Consider the following 11,401-nt stretch of genomic DNA (forward strand, 5'->3'; position numbering starts at 1 on the left):
CCCAATTCTTTCTGGATTCGGGTTGAAGTTATTTGGTAGGTCGAAACCGACATGAACTGCTCTGCAACAATCAAAAGATCAGTACAACCACCTATCACTACCGCCGGGTTGCATTGTCTTTTACATCAGTGACGAACCTAAGTCTACCTTACCTTGATTCTTATTCTTAGATAAACCACACTACCCGAAGCTCTCCTACTTCTCATTCTCCTGGGTTATTCTAGCTAGAAGATCAGTGCACCTCCGTTCCCTATGAAATTACGATACCCTGAATACTCTCCGGGTGAAGTGCTACAATGGTATCTTCCGTGTGCTTGCAGATCTTATCTGCGAATGTTAAAAAATACCAATAGCCATCCACTTCAGCCTCATCACCCATGGCTCAGAAGTCTCTTCGTCAGTTCTCAGCCCCGTCCAGCAGCCACATGCCTGCTGGATTGAACCAAGAACAAGCCGGCAATTACGGCTTTGAGCTGAAGACTAGACTGGTGAACATGGTTCAAGCAAGTCTGTTCTGTGGAAAGGCATCTGAGGATGCCAATGCCCATCTCTAGAACTTTCTGGAGGTGAGTAATACTATCAACCCCAAGGGAACTACGATGGATATCGTCCGACTTCGGCTATTCCTGTTCTCACTGCTCGGGAAGGCCAAGATGCGGTTTTACTCCAACAAGGAGGCTTTCACGACATGGGAAGCTTGTTCAAATGCATTCCTAGCTAAATACTTCTCGGTGGGCAAGACAAATGCCCTTCGGAACAGAATCTCCGGTATCCAGCAATTACCGGATGAGAAAATCCCAGAGGCCTGGGAGCGTCTGCAGGAGTACATACAAGCATGCCCACACCACGGCATGGAGGAATGGCTGATTATTCAGAACTTCTTCCACGACCTAAATCAGCAAACCAAGGACCATGTAGATGCAGTAGTGGATGGTTCCTTTCTCTCTCTCGATGTTGCGGGAGCGAAGACACTGATTGACAAGATAGCCTCCAACCAAAGTTGGAAAGGTGACAAGCAGCCAGCCCATCCAAGAGGCGTGCACCAGATCGACAGTGTCGACATGCTGGCTGCCAAGATGGACCTTCTCATGAAGAAACTGGAATCTCCGCACAAGAAGGTAAACCAGGTTAGTCTCGAATGACATGTGAAACATGTAGCGAGACTGGGCACTTGGGCACGTCGTGCCCCCTAACTCAAGAGGACGTGAACTTCGTTGGCACCAACAACAACAATCCCAACTCGGGATTCCATCCTCAGCAAGGTTGGAACTCAAAGCCCAACCTCCCTTTTGGAAATTAGCAAGGTATGAATTTTAATAACAATTTTCAGCCTTCATTAAAAGACCTAGTGTATAGCCAAAAGCAGATAAATAACAACATTAGCAAGAAGTTTCTTGCTAATGAGAAGGTTTTGGAGTCCTTGGCCGCACAACTAGAGGGCTTTAGTTCTGTTATTAAAAACCAGTTGAGCTTTAACAAGATGATAGAAACTCAAGTAGCTCAACTAGCCTCATCCTGTCCTAACACTAACACGGGGAAATTGCCCAGGCAACCGGAAGTTCCCTCGAAGGAGAATGTTAATGTGGTGACTACGCGTGGTGTTAAGTCCACACGGGAGCCACCTTTCCCACAGGAAGCAGGAACTCAGCGGAAAGCCGCATCCGCCAGCCATATCGATGCTGAAGAAGAAGAACAGGAGGAGGATATCGACTCCAACACAATTACAGCCCAGGAAGACCCCGTGGAACCCCCTAGAACTTCATGGGATTACCACGATACAACTGTCTTACCGTTTTCATAGCGGATAAGGAAGCCGGTGGCCGACGAACAATTTGGCAAGTTCGTCGAGGTAATAAAGTAGCTATATGTCACCATACCGCTTCTTGATGCTATGCAGGTGCCCACGTATGGCAAGTATATCAAAGATATTCTTGGGAACAAAAGAGCACTGCCCACCACCGAGGTCGTGCAGTTAACAGAAGAGTGTAGCGCTGCTATACTCAATCCTCTCCTGGTGAAGAAGAAGGACCCAGGCTGTCCAACCATCACATGCTCAATCGGAACTCAACATTTCTCAAACGCTCTATGTGACTTGGGAGCAAGTGTCAGCGTCATGCCCAAGGTAGTTTATGACCGCCTTAACCATCATGCGCTTGCCCCTACTGCCATGTGTTTGCTGCTAGCGGACCAATCGGTTCGCTACCCCGCGGGAGTAGCGGAGAACATTCCGGTGAGAATCCGGAATTTCCTGATTCCCGTTGGCTTCGTTGTCCTCGACATGGAAGTTAACACCAAGACACCTCTCATCCTGGGGAGGCCGTTCTTGAGCACAGCAAACATAAGTATTGATGTGGGAGCCGGAGAAATTCAGCTCAATATCAATGGTCAGAAGGAGATGTTTGCCTTCAAGCCGAAGGTCGAACAATGTTCTCAAGTCAAAGAAATCAACCAGAAGAATAAATCTGAGAAAGAGCCGGAGAAGCCGTCCATCCCACCTATTGAAGCCCTCATTGAGTACATAGAAAGTCTACGGATTCAAGAGGAGGTGAAGCAAATCAAGCTTCACAACTACAGAAATGCGAGACGAAGGATCCAATGTAAGAAATTTCTGGAATCGGAAAAGAAAGAGGTTGAATCAAAACCCACACCCAAGAAAGTATGGCGGAAGAAAGGGTCGTCGTCAGGAACTCCATCCAGCGATGACAAACGAACCAAAGGTATGGAGAGTCCCGCTCTGGACTCAAAACCCGAGCCCGCGCCATGAGGTTCATGGTACGTATCCATCATTGCATTGCATATAGGATAGTTTAATTTTCCTTGCATAAACTTTACTTCATCTCTGCATAAGCATATTAGTTTTTGAACCAAATCATGTTTGATTTCCGAAACCCTGCATTCAAAAGGACTTCACAAAATTTTGCGAAAAATTTCGACCACATGTTAGGCCGGCCGGCCCCACTCTGTCTCATGTTGGCCAGGAGCAGCAGGGGATAGAATGCTTGAGTGCGCATGGAGCAAGGTGCAAAAGACAAAAGGTAGGACGTGCAAGTGCAGGCCTCCCGGCCCCAGGAGGGTCGGTCGGCTCTCCTCCTTTGCTCATGTCTTGTCACTACCGAAAGGAGCACTACCATCTGAAGGTCTACAGAGTAGAGCACCGGCGTGGCTCGCTCGGCACCGAGGAGGAGCCGACCGGCCTACCCTAGGCCGGCCGGCCTGGCCCCTGCGCCCCTCTATAAAAATCAACGATGGTGACGCTCCTTTGTGCACCAGAAGCTCAGGTTTGCCTGCCTCAGCCTGTCTCCTCTCCCTTTCTTGAGTCCCTTTGCTTAATTAAGTTCTTTTGAGCTTGTAACACCTAAATTGAGCAAAGGGCAAAGTACGCTTTCTACATGAGAATGCGTAAAATTGATAGATAAAATTAACTTTTTGGATCCATTGCCCGACTGGATGAACAGACACTATGGTTGCGTTGAGCTCGTCGAGTACATTCCGTTTGACTATCTACATGTCGCGTTTGGAGTTTAGATCAAAATGTTATAGTGTTTTTAGCTGCTAGGCGGGCGGGCCCCGCTACAGTACCCGCGTGTTTGTTAACCTGAAGTTTAGGGAATCTTAATGGCGTTTCTGGACTTTCTCATAGTTAAAAGAGTTGTAGATAATTTCATAACCTTTCCAGATTGGTAAAGATCATATTCATCCAAATTTTGGAGCTCCGGTTATGTCAGTTCTTTTTTAAGCTGTTCTGCGGTGGCTGTCAGATTTTCAGAGTATGATTCATCTGGATTTAGCCCATGCTAATGATTTTTCATCCCATTTTGAACAACTAGAAAGTTGTTTTATTTGAAGTTAACATTCGGATGGTAAAAGATGAGATTTTATTTCCATTAGAATTAAAGTATCCAAAAAAAGAGAAGCAACAGTGCTGCTGTTTTGACTAGTTTTGCGTATGTTGGTGTGAGGACGTTAGGTTTGACCATATGAATGCTTTACTCTGATATTTTATTTTGAAGTGTATTTGTTTTGGTGCTGAGCTATACTTGTGAGCAGGTGGTGCACCTTCGGATCGTGTCTAGTTCAAAGCTCTCTTGATCTTCGTCGAAGGCAAGTAAACGTAGCCGTGGTTTTTGCTACAGCTTTAACTTGTTATTTATCCTACCTACACATTAAAATGCAGAACCTTACTTAAAGCAATATGATCTCAATAACTTAATATTAAATTGTTTTGTAAATCTATTTATGTCATTTTATGATAAGAATTGTGTTTTTCTATCATGAGGTAAGTTGTATCTTCATATATGGGGTTGTGTATGGCACAAATGAGGAGCATACTTGCAGTGCATCATATCATTGCATCATAATGCATTTTGCACAGCATTCGTGGATGTCACTGTCTGATGGCCGCGACCGTACCGGTACAGCATCGTACATTGCCCGAGGAGGGGTACAATGCAGCTTCATATCTTATTGGGTATGGAGGCAGTGGACATGTCATATGCATTACATTTGCATTCATGGTGACTTATATATTGAAGCATTGGACATTTTTATTGAGATGTGGATATCAGGTTCTATATCTTTATGGTTGAGGTTTGTTTATTTATTTCATATGAAGTTGGATGTCTTAAATGTTATACATCTCCGCTTAAATTGTTGTCTAATGAACCTATAGTTTAAATAACTTGTTAAAGTAGTTTGCTTGCTGAGATTTATTCTCACACCCGTTATCTTTCCAGGTGCTTGAGTGGATGCTTTACTTGAAGGGATGGGATTAGCTGCACATCATCACATCTTTGACCACATGCTTTTATAGCAATAATGACAGATTTTGTCTTGGTGTAATAAGTTTTCTAGTAGACCATGTGTTAGTTTTTCTTGGCTTCATAAGATTGTGTGTGGATGACATTTGTTATTTATCCTTTGTTTAAATTGCTCTTTAATTGCTAAGGAGTGGTTGCTTCCGCGCTTTACTCTGTTTGTGGGGTTAAGCTATTGAGTTTTTCATACTCCAGCTTGTGGGAAGGGCGTTGAGTCACATCTTAGGCTTTATGGCGCCTGGGGTGTTACAGAGCTAATCAAGTTGAGGACTCAAGTGCTAGCTCAACCAAAAACAAATAAATTCTGTAACACTTAGTGAAGTTCATAAACCTGAAAACACCAAAAATATTTCCCTTTGAATAAAATTATGGAATGCTGAACGACGAACATTTGTGGTGGTGTAACGCCCCGCTAGAATGACTAACCTTTTTCCTAATTGCCATATCCTTCGGGTATTGTGTGTGCTAACATTTTCAGGAACCATGATTGGGAGAGCCAAAGTGAGGATCAAGAGAGCGCTCTCGAAGAGCTCGGGGAGCTCACGGAGTTCATCTTCCTCGCGGGATACTATGTCGGTCCACTCTGGTCGCCATACGAATGTATCTCGGGATGAAGAAGAACCTCCAGCAGTCCCGAGACCCCGTCTCCGTATCAGGATTCTGACGATGGTCGAGCAGATCGCTGTCAAGAATGACTATGAACGGGAGGCCCTTGAGCTACTGAAGAAGCAAAACTTTGGCCATGCCAAGAGGTTCGAAACTCCCTTCCTCATAAAAACAGGACTCAAGCAGGACATGAACAATGCCCTCACCGCCGTCGGGTGGGAGAATTTCGCCGACATTGTTGAGCCAGGTTCGCAACTCTTAACCATGGAGTTTCTCATTTCTATTGCCATTGAAGAAACCGGTGCTGAAACTAAAGTTTATTTTCGTCTCTTCAATGAACAATTTGTGATGAAACTAAAAGATTTTAACATCGTGTTTGTGACACCTCAGGTGTCAGTACACTTAAATATAGATCATTGTACCTCATTTAAACTTAAAAGAAAAATGTGGGCAATTAATTCAAAGAGAAGGGTCCAATAAAAGTCAAAGTATACAAAAGAAATTAAAGGAGGAAGAAAAAGGAGTGAAAAGCTACTCAAATTTCAATTCAAAAATGTGCACAAATTTTTAGTTGGCTCATGAGAGGTACTTCAATTGACATGTGCTCAATTGAACTTCAGCCAAAAATCAATCAAAAACAGAATAAAACCAAAGCCCTTTTGTGCAAGTTTGAAAATTTAAAAATAGTTAAAAATGTGAGTTTCAAATGAAAATTTGCATAACACAAAAGTTGTAGATCTTGAAAAGTTATGCAAAATTGGTATTCAACACTTTTTCATTTGAGCCCTCTAAGTAGGAGATATTTTTAGTTTACCGAGAGGTCCCTGGATTTTCAGAAATCACAAAAAAGCCCTCACCTCCATCTCTCTCCTCCCGGTGCTCTGTTTCGCCCGCCGCCCGCCGTACGCCGCTGGTGGACCTCGTCCACGGCGCGTCCGCGGCCAAATGGACCCGGGGAACCCCTCTAGCGCCACCTAGCCTGGCCCGCGTCCCGAGCTGCCTCGCCGCCCCGCCATGCGCAGCGCCGCCTGCTCACTCTGCGCGGACCAAACCAGCCTTCCCCAGACGCCACTCCCCTCGCCCAGGTGCTCTTTGGCCTATAAGTACCCCCAGAGCCCCGCCGTCGCGCGGCTTCCCCTCCTTCTTCCTCCTCCCGCCGTCCGCCATGGCCGGCGAGATCTAGCTCGCGCGGACCGGCCACCACAGCCCTGCATTGCTCCGTCCAACCACCCCAGAAGCTTCTCCACCTTCCAGTTGAGCTCCACGCGCGCGGAATTGAACCCAAACCCTTTCCCGACGCCGTTCCCCTTCTGCGCCGCCGCCGGCGAGCTCGGGCTCACCGCGGACCGGCCAGCTAGAGGGATAGCGTGCACGAGAGCTATCCCAGGAGCACCCTCACGCTCTCGCGGTGCTCGTGTGCGCAACGTTCCCCTACCCCGAGCCCTCCTTCGCCTACAATGCCGGCGACCCGAACATCTTCTCCGCCATTAGCGCCGGCGAGCCGTTTCCGACCTTCCTCCACCCGAACGGCTACAAGGGTAGGTGTTCCTCGATCTCTTCTCTCCCACGCGCCTCCCCGTTGCAGCCCCGGTAAGCCCTGCCTAGCAGAACACCACCGGCAAGATGCAACGGCGGAGAAGGCCGGCGAAGGACCCGGTTGTAATTTCTTTTTTTCGCTCAAGGGTGTGTCTGCAAGAATTCCAGTGTATGGCAGTGAACTTCTAAAATGCAAAACAAATCACAGAAAAATCATAAAAATGTAAACTCAACTGATCTGGAATCCACGTAACAAGATCTACAAGTTTTGTAAAATTTAAATCTGCAGAAACTCTACCAAATTTAATCTAGGAAAAAGAATAAGAAAATCGACCTATGCATGTTCAGGAAGTTCTACTCAACAAATGACCTTGATTTTTGAATATGTTATCACTAATGTAATACTAAGCTCACAGTAAAAGGATGGCACCCAACCAAAACATTTTTCATGTTGGAATAATCAAGATTCTCTAATCTGTTGTTGACTTTCCTGAATTAATTATGGAAAATATATACATGAACTTGCTCTGTAATTTCTACTGCATGCATGAAAAACTGAAACCCTGTTAATCCATAAAAGTCAGATTTATTAGAGTTCATTTACTATATACCATGATTTATGCTTGTTTAATCAACTTAATTCATCATATATATTTATTATGCTCAGAAAAGTCTATATTTATTTATGAAGTCTCTTTTTGGTTCTATGATTCTGTATAAAAAATTTGAGCTGTAGTTACGGAGTTTTGCTTTAGTTAAAAATCATGCTTAGTATCTCATGGCTAGTTTTACCATTTTTGTGCTGAGTAAACTAGGCCGTATCTGATCATGATTTTTGGAAATGTTCTTGTTTAGAGTATGTTATGTCTATAATAAAAAGTTCACATGCAGTACTAGTCAAATGAACTTTGAGAAATTTATGCTAACTCATGTTAAGTTAACTGCATAACTAATTTTATCTTGCTGATATAAAGCTTGATAATTTTTCTAGAGTATGTTTAGCTCATGAATAGGCTCTGGTAAAAAATTTTAGAACCATATCCCTAGTATAACTCACTGTAGATTTAATCTTAGTTAATAGCTTGCTAATTTTGTTCTTTTTGTCACCTCTTCTGTATAAGTGAATAAAATCTGGGAAAATTTCAGTACTGAGTAGATGCTTTGTAGATGCTCCCGTAAAAAATTGTAGCACCAGAACCCATGTCAAACGTTCTGTGCAAAAAGGTGAAGCAACTAGAGTAATCTACTTACATGAATAGTTGTGGTAATTGCTTTATGGTTAGAGGCTGAAATTTATACCATAAATACTTAAGTTTGGATCTGTGTTACTTTAGTTTTTCATCACTAGCTCAGGAGTAGATTTGTTGTTTTGAAATAATGAAAGCATGCTACGTTATAATATTGAAAATGAAAACCAAACCCCTACTCATTCATGAAGAAACATAATTGTGTTTACTAATCTATAAATGACTGCCCACGAAATGAAATTTTGAAATCATCACTAAATTAACTTTTATTGAACTACAACTTTATCGTGAAGGAAAGAAATCGTTATCCATGAATAACTCATAATCTTGCATTGCATATAGAAACGGTTAATCTCGCGGACGGTGACTACGAATCGGTGCCCGCGGACTCTCATGTGGATCAAGAGGTCAATTTGAATTGTGCTAACTTGTCTCGAGACCTGGGCCAAGCCCCAGAGGCTTTTCTGCCTGACAATGCCCAAGAAGGCAAGCCCCGGTGCATTATGCATTATTTTTCTGAGTTATTATTCTTTTATCTATTTATAATGTGTTGTAATAGTTTGTTTCTGCATTTAAGTTTTCTAGGCGTTGATCGAAAACCTTAGATGCATGATCCCTAGGTACCTATGTTGATACCGGATCTTTTTATCGACTAGTTGCCATGCTAATTAGGTACGGTAGAAGTCGAGTGGTTTCCTGCCTCTCGCGAGCAAATAGGAATTTTACTGACTTTAATTCCTGCTGAAATATAAGGACAACGGGCAGGGTTGTGTAGTTGTGATACCCCGCTGGTGTAGTAAAAAATGGCTAAGGTCGCGGTGTGTGGCTCATTTCATTAAGCGTTTGAAAGTACTAGCCACATACCGAGAAATATGGTAATCGGTAAGCTTAAGTACCTGATTGGACCTGCGAGTGGAATGATCTCGCACCCTCCTGGTAGAAGTAGGGTTTATATTTTTGTCGCGACGTACTGGTGCAGAGACGTCGGGCTCTGTAGTCGGGGAGGGTGTGCCGGATCCACGGACTGGAAATAAAGGGGAAAAGTAGCATGGGCGGGAGCTAAGTCGATCCCCATGCGTGTGGTCTAGGTTCCCCTGGCCAGGTTGAAATTCGATTCGGAATCGTCCGCCTCTCACGGCATGAGATTGCTTAATGTTTTCGGTCACACAGAGTAACAAGTGTAACAGGATGATGATAATACTGCTGGATGATTAAATAGTTGCTCTACCATGTATGTGTAGAGTTAGATGCAAACTTAGAATGGTTAACCCAACTAGAAGATGGCTAAATAAAATCTGAAAATAAGGATAAACTCTTAGTGGAGTTTTTGGCAAAACAAACCCCACCAACCAAAGAGCCTTGCATGTCTAGTTATCGGACTATGTTATATCCGGTGACGGGTCAGTCTTGCTGAGTATTAGTATACTCAGCCTTGCTTGTGCCACTTTTTTTCAGGTACTAAGTTCGAAGATCTGTTTGCAAGTCTTACTTGGCCGTGTACCTTGCCTCCGGGTTGGTCTGTTGAGTGGGATGGTCCTTCAGCTGGTGCTGACCACCCTCCTACTGAGTGACGCTTTCGTACGAGCTTTATCGATGCGTCATGTTATTTCGCTAGTTATCTTTTAATGCTTCCGCTGAACAATGAGACTTAAATAAATTGAGTAGATGGAACTCTGTAGTACTTTACTATTCTGAACCTGGTTTGTAATAAATTTCCTTTCCGCTACAATTACTCTAAGATATATGAAATGTTCTGTGTTGTAATCTCTGGGCTCACCTTCGTGTGAGTGTTGTCTGCTGATCCTGGAATAGCGTGGCTTTAATCGAGGCTTCACTCGAGGAACTACTGGTGAGTGCCAATTTGGGTCGGAGTTGCTTAGCAACAAAGATCAATGCACCCGGGCCCAGTAGTTTTGGGTGGTTCCGCCACAGCTGGCATCAGAGCTCGCAGACAGCCTACTAGAGATGGCAGCCTCTGTTTTGAAAACAACAAATTAAAACTTGACTTCAAAACTACTAAAGTTTTTGAAAGAGTTTAGGATCTCCAAGGACAAGTCTAGAACGTAAAGCCCTAGGGGATCTTATGGGTATAATCAGGTGGTTTATATTGTATGGCTAACTTCCAGCACTTTACTTTTCAGTATTTAAATTTTGTAATTTAAATTCTGCAACTACATTGTCGCCACGGAGGTATGCTTACTCAGTCAGCTGAGGGAGTCTGACCTTCCCGTCGGTGATGCGAGCCGAACGCTGGAGCTCAAGCAGTGGCCTACTTGAACTGCTGCCCATATACCAACTTCGGTTGATTATATGGGGAGTAATGGTTCGAAATTGGAATTCAATTCCTCATCAAAGACGGTACTCAGTTAATACGTTGTTTTGATGACGTATGCTTAACGTTGTCCATACGGCGGTAATTGTATGGATGCCGGTTCTATAGTGATTGGTAATGTATGGGAACACTTTCGTGGGTGCTGGCACGGAAGGTTCAATTTATATATTGTCAATTTTCTGCAGGTACGCTAACTCGAAATCGAATCCTAGGCTATCTAGCTATATCGAGTAGCTACATAGTGAGAGACGTAATATGTATGCCACCAAAGTCATTTGCGTAAGACCAAGGATACTTGGCAATTCTTTTCCTTGGTGAGGATGGATAGGTTCTGCATTCATCCTCAAAATAGTTAACAAAGAAATCTTTGGAAGAAATCCAAATCAAATCGGCTAAAAACCTATCTTAAGGAGCATCTAGATAGTCTGCAAATTCTGGGAAATTGGTTTCCACGAATTTTAACCCTCTGTTTCATTATTCAAATCGACTTGGGGTAGTAAGACAAAATGATGATCCCTAAGTTATCAAACTCTTGTAAAATTTTGAGAATTTTTTAAGCCTTCTAGCTTGGTATTTGTGATTTTAGATCAACCCTGTGTAAAACTGTTAACTCTGAACAGTCTGTACAACTGAAAATTTTCGACCTTCATAAGTTGTTCAAACGAAAAATCGTTAAACATGAAAGTTGTAGACAACTAAGTGATGATCTTACCATAAAACTTTGAATAATTTTTGACAACTTTTTTGAGAGTTATGATCAAAATACACCCTCTCTGGGCACCCAGTTTTCCTGGTTGACGTCATTCTGAAAACCTGAGCATGTCACCCCCTGGATTCCGAATTGATCTTAGTGTTGACTAGATGAA

At 43.4% G+C, this 11,401-nt stretch overlaps 1 non-coding gene across 1 annotated transcript; it reads right to left on the bottom strand.

Annotated features, from left to right (window-relative positions):
- Positions 1-746: 746 nt before the first annotated feature.
- Positions 747-853, bottom strand: LOC120710963. Its single transcript, XR_005690129.1, has one exon. It is a non-coding gene; the product is annotated as a small nucleolar RNA R71 (small nucleolar RNA).
- Positions 854-11,401: the final 10,548 nt, after the last annotated feature.

The sequence above is a fragment of the Panicum virgatum genome, chromosome 5K (assembly GCF_016808335.1).
Source record: "Panicum virgatum strain AP13 chromosome 5K, P.virgatum_v5, whole genome shotgun sequence".
NCBI classification, from domain to species: domain Eukaryota; kingdom Viridiplantae; phylum Streptophyta; class Magnoliopsida; order Poales; family Poaceae; genus Panicum; species Panicum virgatum.